Here is a 20,130-nt window from a genome sequence, read left to right as displayed (position 1 = left end):
TATTAGTTCTACACCATATTATTTATTTATTCAGTCCTTCAATAAATGCTTCTAGAATCTGGTTGGTCTCTTCTCACCAACTTCAACGCCACTATTTTGGTCTCAGCCACATCAACTGTAACCTGTATTATTGCAATTGCCTCCCACTCATCTCCCTGCCTCCATCCATGCCCTTCTGGAGTATTTTTTCAACAGAGCAGCCAGGGTGATCCTATTAAAATATAAGTCAGATCATGGCATTCATCTGTTAAAAACTCACCACTGGTGCCCCATTTTTTCATAGTTTATCTAACAACAAGGGCAATCGTTTCCTATTATTCTGTCCTTCTATTAGCTCTTTCATCTCAAATCTAACCACCAAAATTTCTTCTTCCCTGGCACCCCTACAACCACATTAACCTTTCCGGTTATTCAAACCTGCTAGACACACCTTGGCCTCAGTACTTTTGCCCTTTCTACCTCTACCTAGAACATTCTTTCTCCCAGTTACATTGTTCACTCCCTAATCTCTTTCAGTGATACCTTTTCAGTGACCCATGCTTTGATCGTTCCATTTAAGACTGAAACCTACAATCAGCAATTTCAACCCCTTGTATTTTGTTCTACCTTTTGTCCACATCATGTATCTCCTCATAACAATATAACATAAGCAACTTTTCATGTTCAATGTCCATTTCCCCTCCCTTAGAATTGACTCTCTGCTCTTGGTACCACCAGTGCCTAGAACAGTATCCGGCACCTGTTAGATTTTTTTTTTTAATGAATGAATGAGTGATTGAATGAATATTTATTATTTGCCAGTCATTGACCAATGGCTTAAAATACACACACACACACACACACACACACACACACACACACAGTTTTTACCCTCAGAGGATATGTGAATTGAGAAGTATAAATTTAATTAAAGAATATTCATTACATGTTTACTATCTAAAACCATGTGCTAGCTGTTTTGCAGGTAAAGAAAAGTTTGAGACCTGTCTTTTGAGAATCTAGGTCTGTAAAATATTATACAGAAAACACATCCATAATGGCAGGTGACAGACTTGAGGATTGCTTAGGGGACAGTCATTTTCTGAAGTTGATGCCACAAAGGATAAATTTATCTATCAAACATTTGTCCTTTGATATACCTGGCAGAAAGAAAATACCCAACTTGATGACCCACTCACAGGATTCTAAAACATATTGCTGTACTGCTTTCCCTATAAATAGGACCAATTTCTACCTCTAACAGTGTATCTGTGTATCATTTTCAGTACAACTTCACTGTTCATGGATCTTAATTGTCTTTTTATTTGTTATAGTCATTTGATGGGTGAAAATGATACTCTGTGGTTGTTTTCATCTTCCTTTCTTGTTTCATTCACAAGGGTGAAATTTCTGTGTGTTTGCTCATTATTTGTATTTTCTCCTGTGTGAAATTCTAAGAAACCTAACCATACTACTACACTGTGGAATCTCTCGTCTAAAATAAACAAGGCCTGAGGCTGATTCTTCTAAATTCCTGTATATTCCAAGCCACCGGTCTGAAATTCAGTCAGAGGTGAGTAGGACAGACATGCCAACCTCAAAAGCAAAGAGTCATGACTGTTTTCCTTTTTAATGATTCAACTCACACTAGTTCTTCTATCGTATTGATAATGCACATTGCAAATCAAGCTTTCTTTACTCAGGAGATGTCCAATAGCAAACCACCCAGCCACTCTCCTTTAGGCCCCTGCAAGCATCCCTTCTGCAGCACTTCTACCCTCTGCTGGCCTGAAAAGCAACACTCATGTCAGGATCCTGGAGCTGTATGCTTTTGGCCTTGCAGGTCAATAATCATCAGATGATTAAGGTGAACAGTATATCAAATCACCCCTTCCAAAGGTGGGAACAGTAATGAAATCGTGCTAGGAGGAGCCAGATTGCTGCAATTAATGACCAACTATTTTTAAACCCACAAGTAAATCTTTGACATATAACTGCGTTCCTAAAATCATTCAAATAAAGAACAAAATAATTGATTTGAGACTAAATCATTTAGATTGTTTTCACTGTGGCAAGTTTTCAAGTACATTTCAACTAAAATACCTCTGCATTTTGCATCAACATGTTTTCATTCATCATCATGGAATTAACATTCAAATGACCCCCTTGTGCCAACTTTATCCACAGCTACACAAAGATTAAGACCTTGCTAGAGAGAAAGAATTTGCCTTGCCTGCCACCACAGCTGAGCAAGTACTAGAACCTCAATCTGCTGAGGCTGTCAGGGATACAAGAGTTGTATTATACACACACACACACACACACACACACACACACACACATATGTGTGTGTGTGTGTGTGTGTGTATATATATATATATATATATATATATATATATATATATATATACCTCCTCAGCTGGCATTAGCTAGCTTGTCTTGGCTCCTTGAGGGCCACACCTGTGCCACGTCCACCCCCTCCCATCTTGTGTATATAATAAATGAAAAATTACATGTCCTTGGAATTACATTCCATCTCACAAACTTAGGGTTGCCTCCATTTTGCCACTGAACTCAAGTTTTATTTACTCTTGTCCCTGCTTCCATCTTTGAAAGGCACCTGGTAACACACAACGTGTTGTGTGTTGTTGGCCACTACCCATTCGACGCCCGACCCATTTTCCAGGCACTCTGACATAATCCTCTATATTATTAGGAAGTTCAGTCTCACTCCTCACCTCTTTGCCCATGTGTAGGCTCCAGATGTTCCACCAACCGGGGCCATGACTTCCCTCCGTGGTGTCACCTCATGACACAGCTACGACCCAGACTGGCCTACACCACGCTTCTCCCTTCCCTTACAACCACGTCTAACAAAATTGCATTTCCTCCCTGACTCTGTTTGCCTTCCAAGGCACTAACAAATAATCATAGTAACTGTGCTAAGAAAAGACACACAGAAAGAGGCATATTTTGGCAGGAGCTTTGGAGAATATGGCAGCGCTTCTCATAGCCCACCCCCTTGCTTTATTCAGAGGACTAAGTCTACTGAAGCCCCTCGCAGTCATGCAGAGCAGCAAGGGCAGCAGCAGTGAGCGGTGCCGTGGGAAGTGCAGTTCGGTGTGGGGGGGTGGTCTTTGCAGGTTCCTCACAAAGTAACTGGCGCAGCACAACTACTGCCTCTGCTGTAGACAAATGCCCTCATTTCACTTCACCTAGGATCAAACTAAGTATCTGATGCCCAGCTAAGGGCATTTGTCTTCTAATCGTGAACTGTGAGAATCCTCCCTGTCCCTTCTGGTGCCCTGGTTATAGCCTATAGTTGTGAAGCAGTCTTGTATGCTGCATTAATTCATAATCTTTCTTATGGCCTCTTTCTGCAGAAATCTGGATGTGTGTCTAGCCCACATGGGAATAGGTCTGGGCAGTTCTCCGGGTTTTTCACTATTCAAAGCAGGTATGTGGTGCTCAGCTGTGCTCCAGAGGATTAAAATGCCTGAAGAGCCTTTCCCAGAGAATTCACCTATCAGTTCTGCTGGGGTGCAGGAGCCCCGTCAGGGAGAACATAGCCTGGGAAAGGAGGATCCACCAGCAGCAACAGTCAGGAATTTTATCAATATCCCCAAATTCCCGAAGCAAAGGGGGCTATTTCAAGCCTGAAGGAATGGGGCTGAATAAGGCAAAGAAATGCATGGTGTCAGGGAGTGGCGTTGGAAGAGTAATGGGACATCACCAAAAATGGGTCTTTGGGGAGGCATTTATAACAAATTATGCTCTTTGTAGTATATGCTTTGATGGGACTTGGGAACAGAATATGGGTCAGGGCACAGAAACATACTGTGCTCGCTCCTTCTGGCTAATATTCTGCTGTGGGAATTATACCCCATGATATAGAATTAGGGCCTGGGTTCTGAATACACAACACCACAACCTTTCTTGAAAGTTGTTCCATGCTGGGCAGGGAAGGTGATATTTTTTGGTGTGTGCAATTGTGTGTGTGTGTGTGTGTGTGTGTATGAGAAAGAGAGGGAGACAGAAACAGAGAGAGAGAGAAACAGAGATAGAAACAGATAGAGACAGACATTGAGAGTATAAAGATTGAGCTGACTTTTCTCTTTTTACATTATTTTCTGAACCCTCAGGAAGTTTTTCAACAGTGGGACTAAGTACCTTTATTCCATCTTGAATATTTAATCATTCTAGAAAAGAAGTAGAGAAACTGGATGACATTATCAAACAGAAAATACTTATTCAGAACTACGAAAACAGGGAAATATAAAACTCTGGTCAAATGTGTCAGCAGTTCTCCCTCCCATTAGGATTAAAGGCCATATGGTCAGAGCAGACTTTTAGACCTTTTGAATAGTTGAGGAATCTTGGGGGATAGTGGTGGTTAGGCTTGTACGGACATATTAAATAGAAAAAACAGGATGTACAAGCATATAGTTATAATTAGAGATATGTTACACTATGCATATGACAAGAGGCTGTAGAAATAGGCAGAATGCAGAAAAATGTTAACAGAATTTGAAGTAGAATGTTAAGGTATACATGTTTTTCCCTTCTCAAATATCGAAATTCTTGAACACACTCTGGAAATAAAACAAATACCCAATATAAAAGGAGGAAAAAGCGAAAGGTGAGTGAATAGTGAGGAAGGGGGCATTAAAAAAAGGGGTACACAGATATTAGGTCAGCCGGCAGCTTTCTGGTCTCCATGTCCACATATACCATCACAGCAATGCAGGGGCTCAAGGTGTGTTACCGTCCCCTCAAGTAACCCTTACTTCCTCAAGACACACCTAGTGCAGGCTGCACCGGGACTGCCTGATCCCATACTTTGAAAGGTGGCGTATAGTGGAGGGCTGAGTCCTGCCTGCACAGTTACACTTCTTTCTGAACATTGAGCCTGTTTTAAAACAGCCCTTCTGTATGATCTCAGAAAAACTGGCTAGCTTGGGTTTACACTAAGGGGCTGTTGGTTCAGCAAAGCGTGTCAGCAGTATAATGACGGGGCTTTCTGGTGAACCATAATGTACACAGCAAACACATGTTCCTCCGTCTTTGTTCAGAGTTAAAAGCCTTGTTTTGAAAAGTGATGTTTACTCCAAGTCAACGACCCTTTTTATGAGTCTCGATAGTCATTTTCTGCTTTGCCTTTGGACTCTGGTGTGTGTTAGATGAACAGCCGTACATATTTCCCCCCTAAACTGATGAAGAGAAATTCCTTACTTACTGAAATACGCTAATCTCTAAACCGTATGTCCTTCTATTGGAAGGAGAAAGATTATTCCAGTTCCTACAGTCATGGACACGATTTGAGTCACAGGAGGCCAATGACTCTAGACTTTATTTTTTCTGTCTCTGGTTATGGTTAGGGATACCGAGGAGGAAGGTAACCCCATAGTGCAACAGTGTCACAGCTGCGGCTGATCCACTACATGAAAAAGATCTAGCCGGTTGGGAAAAATAATACAATTAGAGCTGCAAATTAAGTTTGAGAACTAAATCAATCTTTTGATTACTGGATTCAAGTTAAAGGGCACGAGGAAAAGCTTTATAATCTTCTCGGTATGGTTGGCTCTTTCTAGTCAGGCAAGCTGACTGCAGAATAATGTCACACTTCCTTTTATTAAAATGTCAAATTCTATTCAGCTGGAAATTTTCTTAAACGCCAGAGAAAGTTTATATGAACACACCTGACTGACTCTTGGGTTTACATCAGTTAAATGAAATTTTGGCAGGTTGAATCACAATTCCTCTGAAAAAGTAGAACCATGGTTTCACCTTTATATTCTCCTATATTTTGCCCACATGATATTAAAAAAAAACAGCATTTGTTCCGGCCGGAGCTGTACTTCACGTTAAGACTTTTGATTAAAATAAGGTGAGTTGGATAAAAGCAGGAAACAATGAGTAAGTGAAAGAAAACCTAACTTTATAGTATGCAAGCCTGCCAGAGAAGAGAGCTGAAGGGCTCACAGTTGTATTTGCAAAGCACGCAGCGGATGGTGATGGCCAGTGCTGCAGAACACATCGGTTTGTGTCCGCTTGTTTAATTTTATGAGATAAAACAATTCCCAAGAGCCAGCAATGGCCTGTCTCAGAAACTGACTCCAAATTTTAAGAAACGTGAGCCTTTGCTAATTCCAGATCTACATCTTAATCAGACACCAGTTATCTTAAATAAGAAGAAATACATACCCTCTCAACCACAAGCAGCAATTTCATGGACAGCCAGTACCCATGAATCATACCCATCTTTTCAGAAAAGAATTAAGAACAGGTAATTAATCTTGTAGAATTTAGTCCAAACTAGACTATACCTCTGAATCTCTAATAATTCTCTTTATGATGATGTATAATTGCTGGAATTATCCAGGAATCGGTTACTATACCCATACTTAGGTTCACTGAAAAATAAACATCATTCTGATGGTCTTACTCATCTCTTCTTTTGGACTCTATAGTACACTTCTGATTGGACTCATAGCAATTTTTATTCTCTCTTATTTAATGATAGCTTTATTGAGATATTTGCAAATCATAAAATTCATGTTTTTAGGGTATATAATTCAGTGAGTGTTAGTATAGTCACAGAGTTATGCAGCCATCACCATTATATAATTCCAGTATATGTTAATCACCCTGAGAGAAACCCTATACCCATTAGCAGTCACCTTCTACTTCCTCTTCCCCCAGCCCTGGCCACCAATAATCAACTTTCTGACTCAATGGATTTGTCTATTATGGATATTTAATATAAATTAAATCATATAATATATATATATATATATACACACACATACATTTTGTCCATTTTTTGTGGTTTTTTTGGTCTTGTTTCTTTCAATTAGCATAAGATTTTTACTGTTCATGCAGGTTGTAGTATTTATCAATAAAGTGCTTCATTTATTTTGTGACTAATATTCCATCATATGGACATACAAACATGTGCTTATCCCTTAATCAACTGATGGATATTTGGGCAGTTTCCACTTTTTGGCTGCTATGAAAAATGCTTCTATGAATATTCATGTACAATTTTTCCTGTGAACATATGTTTTCAATTATTGTGGGTATATATTTAGATATGGAATTGCTGGATTATATGAAAATTCTCCAGTTAACTTCTTAGGAAATGTCAAAATGTTTTCCATAGTGGTTACACCATTTTGCATTCCTACTGGCAAGGTATAAATGTTCCAAATTTCTCCAAATCCTCACCAATACTTTCTACTGACTCTCTCTTTTTTTTTTAATTTTATCCATCCTAATGGGTCTGAAGTAGTATCTCATTATGGTTCTGATTTGGATTTCAGTAATGGCTTATGATGTTGAGCATCTTTTCATGTGTTGATTGGTCATGTCTGGTTATAAAAAGACTATGACTCCCATCTTGGAAGCTCTTTCTCATTCTGTCTTGAATTACTTGCGCTGGGGAAAGCCAGCTGCTATGCCATGAGGCAATCCTTTGAGAAAACAATCCCACATGCAAGGGGCCAAGGCCCGACAAAAAACACTTGAGTGAGGTTGAAAGGAAATTCTCCTTCCCTCAAGCCTTCAGATAAGACTGCATCCCAGTACACAGCTTGACTGCAACCTCATGAGAGACCATGAACCAGAGGCACTGAAATAAACTACTCCCAGATTCCTAATTCACAGAAAGTAGGAGAAAATAGCTTGTTGTTTTGAGCCACTAAGTTTTGAAGTAATTTGTTTCACAACAATAGAAGCACACAATGACTGCTGCAGATAAGTCTCTTTTTTATTTTCTGTGATAGCAATAGAATTAGTTTTCATGAAAGCATGGAATCAATAGCTAGCCAACAAATAAGTCATAAAACCACTTTCTGTTCATTAAAAATGAGAAGGAAAAAGAGGTCATAATTTCTATATCCATTGTCTACCCACTACCATATTTTAATGATCCTTTGGACATAACTTCAGTTTAACCTGCCAAATGAAATCAAGAACATAGAGAAGTCCAGTTATGTCCCTGGTGGATGAAGACCATTTAAGCATCCTATAAAACTGAGTTTGTGTGATGCACCAGCAGATATTTTGCCTAGGAATTGCTATGGAGTGAACTGTGTACCCCCTCAAAAATCAGGGAGCTCTCATGATGGTATAAGTACTTTATAAGAACAGGATAAGATACCACAGGCCCCTCTCTCTGCCACGTGAGAATACTACAAGAAGATGTGGCTATCTATAAGCCAGGGACCTTCAGTACTGTGAGAAATAAACTGTCTATTCTTTAAACCACCCAGTCCAATGTACCTTCAGCAAATGGGAATGGAATCATCAACTTTGGCTAATTTTTGACTTAGATATCTGTGTTGCAGCCATTTATGGTTTATTTCCACAAAAGAGAGTCCATGTTTTTCCATATGAGAAAATCTAGAGAAAGGGGCCTGATTCAATACCTTCCACAGGAGACGGGGATATGACAGCCAAGACATGTTGAACAACAACAAAAAGAAAAGTGTGACTACATCAAAACAAGAAGGAAACAATCAACAAACAGAATGCAATGACAATTTCTGGAAAGGGAGAAAATATTTGGAAACCATAAATAAGGTAAGGGATTAATATCCAAAAATATATAGGGAACTCATACAGCTAAATAGCAAAACAACAACAAAAAAATAACTTGATTTAAAAATGGGCAGAGGAACAGAACAGATGTTTCTCCAAAGAAGACAAACAAATGGCCAACAGGCCTATGAAAACATGCTCAACATCACTAATCATCAGGGACACAGAAATCACAAACCACAATACAGTATCACCTTATACCTGATAACAAGTGTTGGTAAGGATGTAGAGATATGGGAACCCTTGTACACTGTTGATGGGCATTTAAAATGGTGCAACTGCTATGGAAAATACAATGGAGGTTCCTCAAAAATTAAAAATAGAACTACCATATGATCCAGCAGTCCCACTCCTTGGTATATAGCCAAAATAAATGAAATCAGTACTGGAAGAGATATTTGCGATCCCGTGTTCACTGCAGCATTATTCACAACGATCAAGATATGGAAACAATTGAACCATCCATCAGCAGATGAATGGATACAAAATGTGATGCATACAATGGAATATTAGTCAACCTTTATAAAGAAGGCTGCCCTGGAAGACATTATGCTAAGTGAAATAAGTAAGTCACAGGAGGACAAATACTGCGTGATTTCACTTACAAGACACATTTAAAATAGTCAAAGTCACAGAAATGGAAAGTAGATTGGCCATTGCCAGTAGCTGGAGGGAGTGGAAAATGGGGAGTTGCTGCTCAATGTGCATAAAGTTGTAGTTATGCAAGATGACAAAGTTCCAGAGATCTGTACAACATAGTGTCTATAACTAATAATAGTGTATTATACATTTCAAAATTGTTAGGAGGATAAATCTTAAGTTAAGTGTACTTACTGCATTAAGAAATATATATCTGGGCAATTCAAACTGAGTTAACAGAAATCTATTCAATAAGAATGATTAAACATTGGAGGAAATGTAGTCACACCAGTACACCCTCCAATGAACCTAATTAAATGAATTACATATTTAAATATAGAAAACAATAAAGCATACTGAATATTTTCTTATATTTTTATTTCTGTAGCAGGAAGAATTTAAAAAATTAGAAATCATTAGTCTGCCCTGAAAAGTACATGTATTAATATATTGCCTAAAATATTAAATAATTTTCTCTATTTAATTTACTGTCCAACATTATTGAACTGATGGTAAAAGCAAAATGCCATTTTAAAGAAAATTTACTGTACTCTAGAGAATATCCACCAAATGCTCATAATATCACTACTTGACTAATCATGATCGCTTTATTTCATTTAGTTAAAAAGAAAACAGCAAAAAACACAAGGGTAATAACCCTTCTAAAAAACTAAATGTCATTTTTAATCCCCATATTTAATCACCCTGACTTTCACTCAAGCAAGTAACTCTGGTACTTATACGTGCCAATAAGTTCCTCTGGAAGGATCCTCATAAAATCTTCCAGGTGCTTCTAGCTTCCTTCATTAGCACGCAGCTTTAGAACTCTTGGCAGGGTGAAGGACATTAGCAGTCATTGTCCCAGATCCCTCTTTCTGATCGATCATGTCCTCCCAACTCCCACTGGTATAAGCATGTTCGTTTGTTTTCTCTCTGGGCCCAACTCTTCAGATTTCTATTTAAAGACCTCATGAGATAAAAACTCCAAAAGTATCTGGTAAGCTGTAATGTGCTCTATAAAGGCAAGAAGATGGTACTTTTATATTTCTTTGATTCTAAGTACATATCTTTCTTACACTTTAATTTTTCTGAACTGAGATGTGCTAACTAGTTAATGTGTGTATGTAATGTGGTATTGCTTCTATTTTTTTTTTTTTTTTTTTTTTTTTTTAGATAATTATTTTTTATTGAAGGGTAGTTGACACACAGTATTACATTACATTAGTTTCAGGTGTACAACACAGTGATTCAACATTTATATACATGATAATTCTAAGTACCAGCTATCACCATACCAAGTTGTTACAATATTTTGACTATATTCCTTATGCTATACATTACATCCCGGTTGCTTATTTATTTTACAATTGGAAGTGTGTACTTTTTCTTGGTTGTTGTTGTTAGGGCATCTCTCATTTTTATTGATCAAATGGTTGTTAACAACAATAAAATTCTGTATAGGGGAGTCAATGCTCAATGCACAATCATTAATCCACCCCAAGCCTAATTTTCGTCAGTCTCCAATCTTCTGAAGCATAACGAACAAGTTCTTACATGGAGAACAAATTCTTACATAGTGAATAAGTTACATGGTGAACAGTACAAGGGCAGTCATCACAGAAACTTTTGGTTTTGCTCATGCATTATGAACTATAAACAGTCAGTTCAAATATGAATACACATTTGATTTTTATACTTGATTTATATGTGGATACCACATTTCTCTCTTTATTATTTTTAATAAGATGCTGAAGTGGTAGGTAGATACAACATAAAGGTAGAAAACATAGTTTAGTGTTGTAAGAGAGCAAATGTAGATGATCAGGTGTGTGCCTGTAGACTATGTGTTAATCCAAGCTAGACAAGGGCAATAAAACATCCACATATGCAGAAGATTTCTCTCAGTACAGGGGGGGTGAGGTTCTAAGCCTCACCTCTGTTGATCCCCAATTTCTCACCTGATGACCCCCCAGCGACTGTGCCTGTCTTAGGTTGTTCCTCCCTTGAGGAATCTTACCCGTCTCTGGCTAACCAGTCATCTTCCGGGGCCACACAGGGAAATGTTAAGTTGGTAAGTGAGAGAGAAGCCTTATTGTTTGAAATGGTTAGCTTTTTATTTCTTTGCATATTTATGCCCTGTGGCTTCTATGCCCAGCATTTGTCTTGAGGTATCTTTACCACTTGGAGGAGTTATGATACTCGGTAAATTTGATATGAGGCACGAATTCTATTTAAGAATTCGTTGTAATTAGGAAGGAAGAAGAAAAGCTATAGAAGTAGCAGGCGGGAGAAAACATGGGAAGATTGATTATTTCTTTGACATATCTTCTTGTAGAGTAACTTCAGCATGTATATATTTTAAGCTACTACTTAAATTGCGCACACACATTAACATAATAGGAGTATAGTTACATAACCAAAGCATACCTGTAATTACCAGCCATCTCCAGTGAAACCAAGAAAACCAGTTAGGCACCCTAGGCATTTGTGAAAACTTATCAATGATATGTATTGCTTCTATTTTTACCCCCAATTTTTGACTAAATTTTTGGCTTACAACTGATAATATTTTGCAAAGAAATAAATGTCATTTCTTATACTGCTCTTTAGGGCGGTATCACAAAGGTTGGAAAAATGCTAACAAGCCATAGGATTATAGTTTCCAACATGCAATGAAAGATTAGAGTCAGATGCCCTTTAAGAGGACATGTTGTCCCAGCAGTAGTACTAGTCTTAAATGATGAGAAGAGAAATTTATTACAATACCGAAGTAATTTATATCTTGCTACCATATTCCAGTGTGTACAGAGGGCATAAATCAGGTAGGAATGGATCTCAGAGGTGCACAGATCCTATTTTATTTTATAGATCAGTTGTCCTTTTTCATAGGCAGTGAAAGAAGGGGTAATATGTGCTCGCTGTTATAGACAAAGAGATCGTATAGGATTTTCATTGGCTGGGAAGTTCTTATCCGTATCTAAGACAGCCCCAAGTTCTGGTGGTTTCATCCACTTCATCAGTACCACCAAACTGATTTTTAGTGGGAGTTGTGAAGAGATGTGATAGCACCTTCAGTTCTCAGCCTCTCTGGGGAATGAGAGACAAATCTCTTGCTACCAGGAACTGCATGACATTAATTTGCAAGAGATACTAAATTTTTTACCACAGATCCTTGAGTCAGCTCAGTTTCAGATCACTGACAAATGTATTGGGTTCCCTTCACTGATGGTGAAAAGACTTCTGCAAAAACAACTATCTGGAGACATGGTTAAAGTACCTATACACATGCACCCATTCACTCCCCTGACCCAGGGCTATAGCAATATGCCTAGATGACCACAGTACCATGGCACTCTTTTCTGCTGAGCCCTCTTGCATTCTAATGAGCATTCATAGCTCAGCACTCTTAGAAGCCACTGAGATAAAACTTACATAGAATCCCTGAATTAGACCCTATTTTTTGTACCCATGAGCAAAACAGATGGATCACTAGAAATTACTGCTACGTAGTCAGGCTCAACTCGAATTATTGCTACAGATGCCTGCTGTGGTGGCTAGCACATTTATCAAATAGCAGCTAAATGATAAAATATGTATTGTGTAGCTTCAGAGGGGGTAACGGTGTTCCCAACCCAGGACAAATCCCATATGAAACCTTTGAAAATTAAATGAGTCAAGGGAAAGGGTAGGTTGGGAGAAAGGCTTTTTATTTCTTACAGTTTGCTCAAAGTCACTAGCTAGGCCTGACCCAGTCTGGCTCCTCCGGCCGCCACTCACGCTCTGCCCTCACAGCGCACTACCTGCCCCTCTACCTCTTCTGGGAGGAACTCCATTGGCAGGTCCTTGGTGACTGGCAGATGCCAGACCAATTATGTATCAGGAACAGAGGGGAGGAGAGAATGGCCATTTTGTCTCCACCCCTTGCCCTGGAGGCTGTAGGACTAAGGCCAGGAAGGAGATTCTGGAAATTCTGCAATTCACCCCACATATTGCATGTAAAATATATATGAGAGAATGTAAAATGCATGTTAGGTATGAAGAATGCTCAATGTTCTCAGGAAAAAGTGATTGTATTCCTTTCTAATGAAAGGCAAGTAGAGACTGTCGGCCTCGACTGAACTGTTAATTCCAACTTCTATACCAGTGACTCTTGACCTTGGCTGTATATTTCAATATCCCTGGGAGCTTTTAAAAATACTGATCCGTCGACCCCACCACAGGCCAACTGAATCTAATTTCTGGGACATGGAACTGAGGCATCTGTATTTTTAAAAGACTTCACATTATTCTGATATATCATTTGTGGCAATAAAATGGTCAAGGAATTGGTGGAATTATAAAAAATACTCAAGCCATCTTAGCAGACTTATTAAACATTAATTATTCTATTACTTTTTTATTATGGTGGAGAAATAAATGGCTAAATATATGGTCGTCATCAGGGCTGAAAGTAAATATTTTAGATATCTTAATAAGCATAAAGTCACAAATGTTCCGTCTGGAAGGGGAAGGGCAGGAATGAGAGTTTGCCAGTTTTTTTTTTTAATCTGGCAGCCTAGAGAAACGAAGTGAAGATGAACAAAACATATTTCCTGACCTTGGATCTAGTGGGGAAAGACAGACACCTAAGTAGATAAATTGCACTACCACTTGGTGGGTAACGTACCTGAAGCCCTCTAAGTACTGATGAACACTGAATGCAGGGTGATTAACGCTGTCATGGGGGAAGGCACACGCTAGGGAAGTCTTGAGTAACATGTAGTCTTGCAAAATGTGTTTTGCGTGGAAGAGGAGGAGGAGGTAATTCTAGCACAAAGAACAACAAATTAAAAAGAAAAGAATTAAGAGCCAGGGGTGACACTTTAGATATAGCTCAGGAACCTAGACTAAAGAGACTGGAGTAGGGGATCAGGTGAGGGTGCATCTGGAGAGGAGGTCAGACTGGGAAAGATCTTGTTTGCCAAGCGAAGGAAAAAACACCTAATCTCCTAAGTGACAGAGTAGCGCGAGAGAGCAAACAGAGGTTTGTAAACTGGAGGGTAAACGGATCAGATTCCATTAGGGCGATCACTTCAGCGGGACTCTTAAGATGTGATGAGAGAGGAAGCTTCAGCCTACGTGCCTACCTAGGTCTCTGCTGCAATAGTTATTTCCCCCTTAGAGCAAACTCACAGGGTTTTTCGGCCTTTTTGTGATGGGAGGAAAATGTGAATATAAATGTTAAAATCAATAACATTTCTACTTTATGCTTTCATCACAAAAGTACAAAATAATGGGAAAGGCAGGTGTACTTGGTTTCTCGTATTTGCAGGACTGCTAGGGGCCTTTCAGTGTTTTACGGAGAGTGCATTTCCAGTCTCTGCAGTACTTCCCAGCGCTGGCTCATCTCCACTAAACATTCGCAGCCCCCTCTCCTGCCTTTTTTCTCTCTGGATTGGCAGGAAGCCTAGCACACTAGGAGGTCCTGTTCAAAGACAGTGCATTCGGAGGGGCGAACTCTGCAGTGTTCTGTAAAACAGTTCCATCTGCCCCCTGTCAGTAAGGTGGTAATGGTGCTTTGTTGATTTCCACGTCAAGGAAATGCCTTTGCAAAGCTTTCTACACAAGGATGTGAGGGGCAACTGTGTACATTAGTAAGCCAAATGATGGATTTCAGAACACATGCACTTTGCTGAATTTATGGGAAGTAATTTGGATAATCGTGACAATTATGTAACTAAGTATGCCATCTAAAAAGTACACTAATTTTATAATCATCAAGCTAACCCCTGGAGACTTAAAGACTGAAACCACTTCTAATTACCTTCAAACAATACTGGAAGGAATGACATTCTGAGAAAGAAAGCTATCTCATAGTGCCAGTCTCAGCGGCCGATTCTGTACCTAGCAGTGAGGAGTACAAACAATTACATTTTGCAATTAGAATCCATGTGAAGCCCTAAACAAGGTTTTTTAAAATAACACAAGCTCCTGCTATGGATGCTTTTCATATATGAATCATTTCTGTAATGCATGCCTAAGCAGTTATGAGTAAAAATTAGTGTCACGACACCTTACAGTGAAAGCATGGCTTAGTATACATAAGCAAATATGACAGTATTTCATTCCTATATCATTGTCTGATGAAAAAGACAAAAGGATTGCAGTAAATTGGTTAAGTGGGAAAAAAAAAGCAGTAGCCAATAGTCCACAAACTAGGGGCAGGATGTGTGACCTTTGAAGGGTCTCCCCTTCAGTTTAGATGTGTCCTCTCTGTACAACACGTAAGATTTGGAATAGGTCACTTGTAAGGCAGGATCTAACCTCACCCCCATACACCTGTTTTGCAAATGAGAAAGGGTGAAAGGAACTCATCCTGAGTTATCGTGGCTCCAGGAACCTCTGGATGTAGTATATGCAATTTTGTGAACATATGCATTTTCATGTAGAGAAAGCTCTTCTCTGATGCTCAAAGAGGTCCTTAACCCCCTAAAAGATTAGGAACTACAGACCCAAGGCTCCCTCCAGTTCTACATTAGACCTCCAGGTCTAATGTCTGGAAAATCCAAAAAAGATCACCAGAAGACTCCATCTGCAAGGCTTGTTCTAAGTTGATTCTATAACTATATATACAATTATTCAAGAATGTAGTCCCAGCACACACACACACACACACACACACACACACACACACACAAACACACACACACACACACACATATCCCTTCTAAATTCATCATACTTTGCAAATCTTCCAGGTCCACAACATGAAGAGAAGTCATCTTATATGCTCCTTCCAAATAAATCCCTCATGAGCTCTAACACAAGCCCACTTTACTAAACGTTGAAAAGATAGTGTTGGAAATAATGGCCTGAGTCCCAGTCTCAACTCTGCTTCTATCCAGCTGTGTGATCTTGAGCAATGTACTCAGCATCTCTTGGCCTCAGCTTCCTCCTCAGTACATGAGAACAGTACGATGATGGCAAAAGTTCCATCCAGGTCTATTCTTGCCTCAGAGCTGTATGGTGCAGTTGTATAGTGGTGTAACAAAGATTCTCTGGTAACCCAGAACTATAAGTGTTACAATATCTGGCAGCCTAGTCTCTGTCCTACACTTCCTTACAATCTTCATTGGGCACCCAGGGAAGCTTATAGCTAAAATACCAAACAAGTATCATGGGTCAAAATCAAGAAATCTTAACATATTTTGTATAGAAGTGGCTTTAACATATTTCTAAACTCAAACGCTAAAACGTTAAAAAAAACAGTTTTTTAGGGCAGGTGTTCTATTTTGCCACCAGACATTTGAATACAAATAGGGCATCAGACTCATTTATAAAAACACAGCAGAAACCACTTGATGTTTAATTAAATGTTGTGCTGATGAAGTTATCTGTGAATTCAGGCACTGTGGTAGATGTTCAATTGGCCAGTAAAATATATCAGGAAGAATTGCATATTGGTATCTATTTTCACCAAGGGAAAAATGTACAGTGCTCATGAATAGATGTTTGCATTTGCAGGTAGTCATGCTAATTTTTCACAAGACAAGTGAGGTGCAATGCAAACTTTTTGACAGTTGGTAGTTAATAATGCAAACTCTTTTGACCCTTCAGTTGATAATGAATGTTTCACAGCCAAGCTGGGATGATCTGGCTATTTGCAGCCAGCTTTGTCACATTGAAAGTGGGCTGATTTCTAGATGTGCCGTGACACAGTCTTTATCCTGAAGGCTTTGGTATTGGTGTACAGATCTGCGATGGCATTTTTGGACATGTGTACCCTATCTCTTTCCTTCACACACATGGTATTATTGTGATCTTCTGAAAACATGACTTTCTGATACTCATGGTAAATGTCTCCTCCTATGTGGGTTTCTACAGTATTTTCTTCCTGTGCACTCAGTGTGTATTTTTGGAATCAATTAAGAATGAAGAAATAAATTTCTATAAACTGTTTTACTTACTCATTAGATTGCATGAGTGGAATAGTATTATTCATATCTTCAATTCCTCACAAAATGAAATAATTTGGTAACAGAATGAAGCTTATGAGTCCATTTTCAGACGTTGCAGGGAAGGGTGGAAAGCCAGGGCTTTGCCTGAAATTCATCCACTAGGGAGGATGGGAATCGAGATACTGAAGCAATCATGTCAACAGTGTAGCTAGGCTAGACAGATCAAGAGCCTGAGACCTGGGTTCAAGTCAGACCTCCTTCTTGGACAATTGTGCCATGGCATTGGGCATTGGGGGACAGATAATGGTACACTGGGACCTAGGGAAACAAAGGAATCAGAGGCCAGCCTCTGGAGGCACTGCCACATTTAGGGAGGATTTATGCTCAGTCTTATCTGACCAAACTGTGGTGAGAAGGCTATGGATCCCAGTTCAGCTGTACTGATACAGAAACTAAGTTCCCACTAAGGGGACCAGTGGGAGGGTCACTGTTCATCTGACTGTGAAGAGCCAATGAAGGCACGGATGTGGTCACTCGTACTGGGCCTTGGGACTGAAACCCTTGCTGTTTGCAAACTGCCTTACAGTTGGCAAGGCATCTTCATCCTGACCTGAAGGGTAAGGACAGAGTAGCTGTTAAGCAATTATCTATCACACTGAACTGAACTGTATGTTTTGATAAATAAAAATATTGCAGATTTTCAAAATCTTCCTGTGCCATTTGATTCAGAGGCCTTTTATTTGACTGGGAACCATATATGGAGCACACTGGAGGTAGAGACAGACATCTTGTAAACATCCTTCGTTGCACATAAAGCACCTTTATTGAGCGCCTACTGTTTATATGGGACTGTGAATGGGCATTCAGAGATAGAAACAGCCTGGTCTCTACCCTCAGTTAGCTTATGGACCAGTGAAGGAAGTAAACATTTTTTTTTTCCAAAAAGATAACCATTATATAACATAACCAGTGAACTTTTGGCTCAATAAACATTGTTTCCAAATCAATGAAGCTCACACAGCCACGGCCTGAAGGTCATTTACCTTGGGATAGTGTACTGTCATCATTACAAAGCTCCATGAGGGTTGGTTCTATTCATTTTACTCTTGTTCCCTGCCCACATCGCGCCTATACACACGCTGAACACAGCGGACATTTGAAAACCCATGGTGACCTCCCTTTCCAAGAAAACTCTTTCTTCAATGTAGCGTCATATTAAATGGTGTCTATACTATAATGACGGTTTATCACAATGATTAAGTATGCAGGCTGTGGAGTCAAACTGCCTGCCAACTCTTACTCCACTACTTCCTAGCGCTATAACCATGGGCAGGATACTTAATGGCCTCATGTCTCACTTAGCTCATGTGTAAAATGGGTAATATTAGTATTTACCTATCCCACAGGGTGTTATGAAGATTGAATCAAAACATAGAAAATGCACATGGTAAAGACCCAAGAAATGTCAGCCATTATTACCAATGTATAACATTACACATGAATGTTTATAAGAACCAGAAGGGGATTTGGACTCACGGCAAACTGGGGCTCACTGTGGAAGTGGAACCACACACGAATTTAACTTCAAATCCATTAGTAGTGTTATACTGATTAATTTAAAAATTGTGTTAAAAAAAACTCATATGTTTCAGAACAGTTTGGACTATGTATTTCATCTGTTCTATTAGAAATAACAAAGCCCCATCAAACCCATGTATATGTCCATGCCTTAAATTCCTGTTCTAACACTTCCACAGCAACACTCAAGGTCACTCACTCTTCCAACTCTCAAAATGAATATACAAAATTGATGTATCACATGGGAAGGTGACTACAGGAATATATAAATTAAGTTGCTGCCTAGACAGGGTGCATTTAATAATGATGTGTTTTGGAAGTGTTCTGGGAATGCTGATTAAAACTGATTGAAAATCACCTTAAAAATACACATCTTTGTATCCTGTCTTTGATAGGCTGACTTGCGGGCCTCAGTTATTTTCTCTGGATTACAAAAATACTGATTTGAATTCTGACACCGCAGCCTGGGAAATGATCTCTCTCCCATGGCAAGAGTGTTTCCTTGTTTGCTGACTATAGAGGATGACACCTGATCTGGACCATAGTCCTTTGCACATAAGCATGTTCTTAGTATTATTGAAGCTTCATTAGCTCAAAATTTTAATTTTATAGAGTAATATTTTAGAAAATATGTAATAGTTATGTAAGCTGAAAAGCATTTGAGAAATTTCTCCCCAAGGACAAAAAGGAAACTCACCCCCCCCACCCCCCCAATAAAAGAAGAGCCACACAAGAACAATAAAACTCAACTGCCTGGACATGATGCCCACACATGTAAGGGCCAAAATGTGATCCATAAACTAAGGTAGCTCCTTTTTGGAATTATTAACACTATTTTTCTACCTGTAATCCTTTACCCTGTAATCTTTACTTCCACTTTCCTTTTTTTCAAGAGTATGACTTTTCATCCCAAGTTGGTGGTTCCTGGCATGATCCTAAACTCTGATTCTGGGACCTTAAATCCAGATAGTTGCTACCAATCAGCCAAAACAAAAAATAGGACATGTTGGTGAGCTCCAATCAATGAATGTACCTACTGATAGATTCAGTTTTTGCCACCTGATACTTGAAGGGCCCTACACCAGGCATTTCATGACCCTTAGTTTCCATGAGAAGAGCCCATTTCCTTCCATTTGTCCCTTACTCTAGCAGCAGGAGAGCCTTTTGAGAACTTAGCCCAGGCAATCACAGATATTTCTACTGCCAACAATAAGAAAAGTAATTGCAGACACATCAGTTTCATTTATAAACTGGCAAGCACTGCTGAAGTTTAACTATTCAACAACTTTTACAAGTGGACACTGCAGTAAACAGCTATTAGGCTTGGGCCTGGCAAAAGAAGCATTCTGGGAAAAGTGAACACTTGCTGCAGTAGGCAGTCTCATTGAAAGAGCTT

This window comes from Manis pentadactyla, chromosome X (genome assembly GCF_030020395.1).
Source record: "Manis pentadactyla isolate mManPen7 chromosome X, mManPen7.hap1, whole genome shotgun sequence".
Lineage (NCBI taxonomy): Eukaryota > Metazoa > Chordata > Mammalia > Pholidota > Manidae > Manis > Manis pentadactyla.
The sequence above is the reverse complement of the archived record's forward strand: the minus strand, read 5'-3'. Positions refer to the sequence as shown.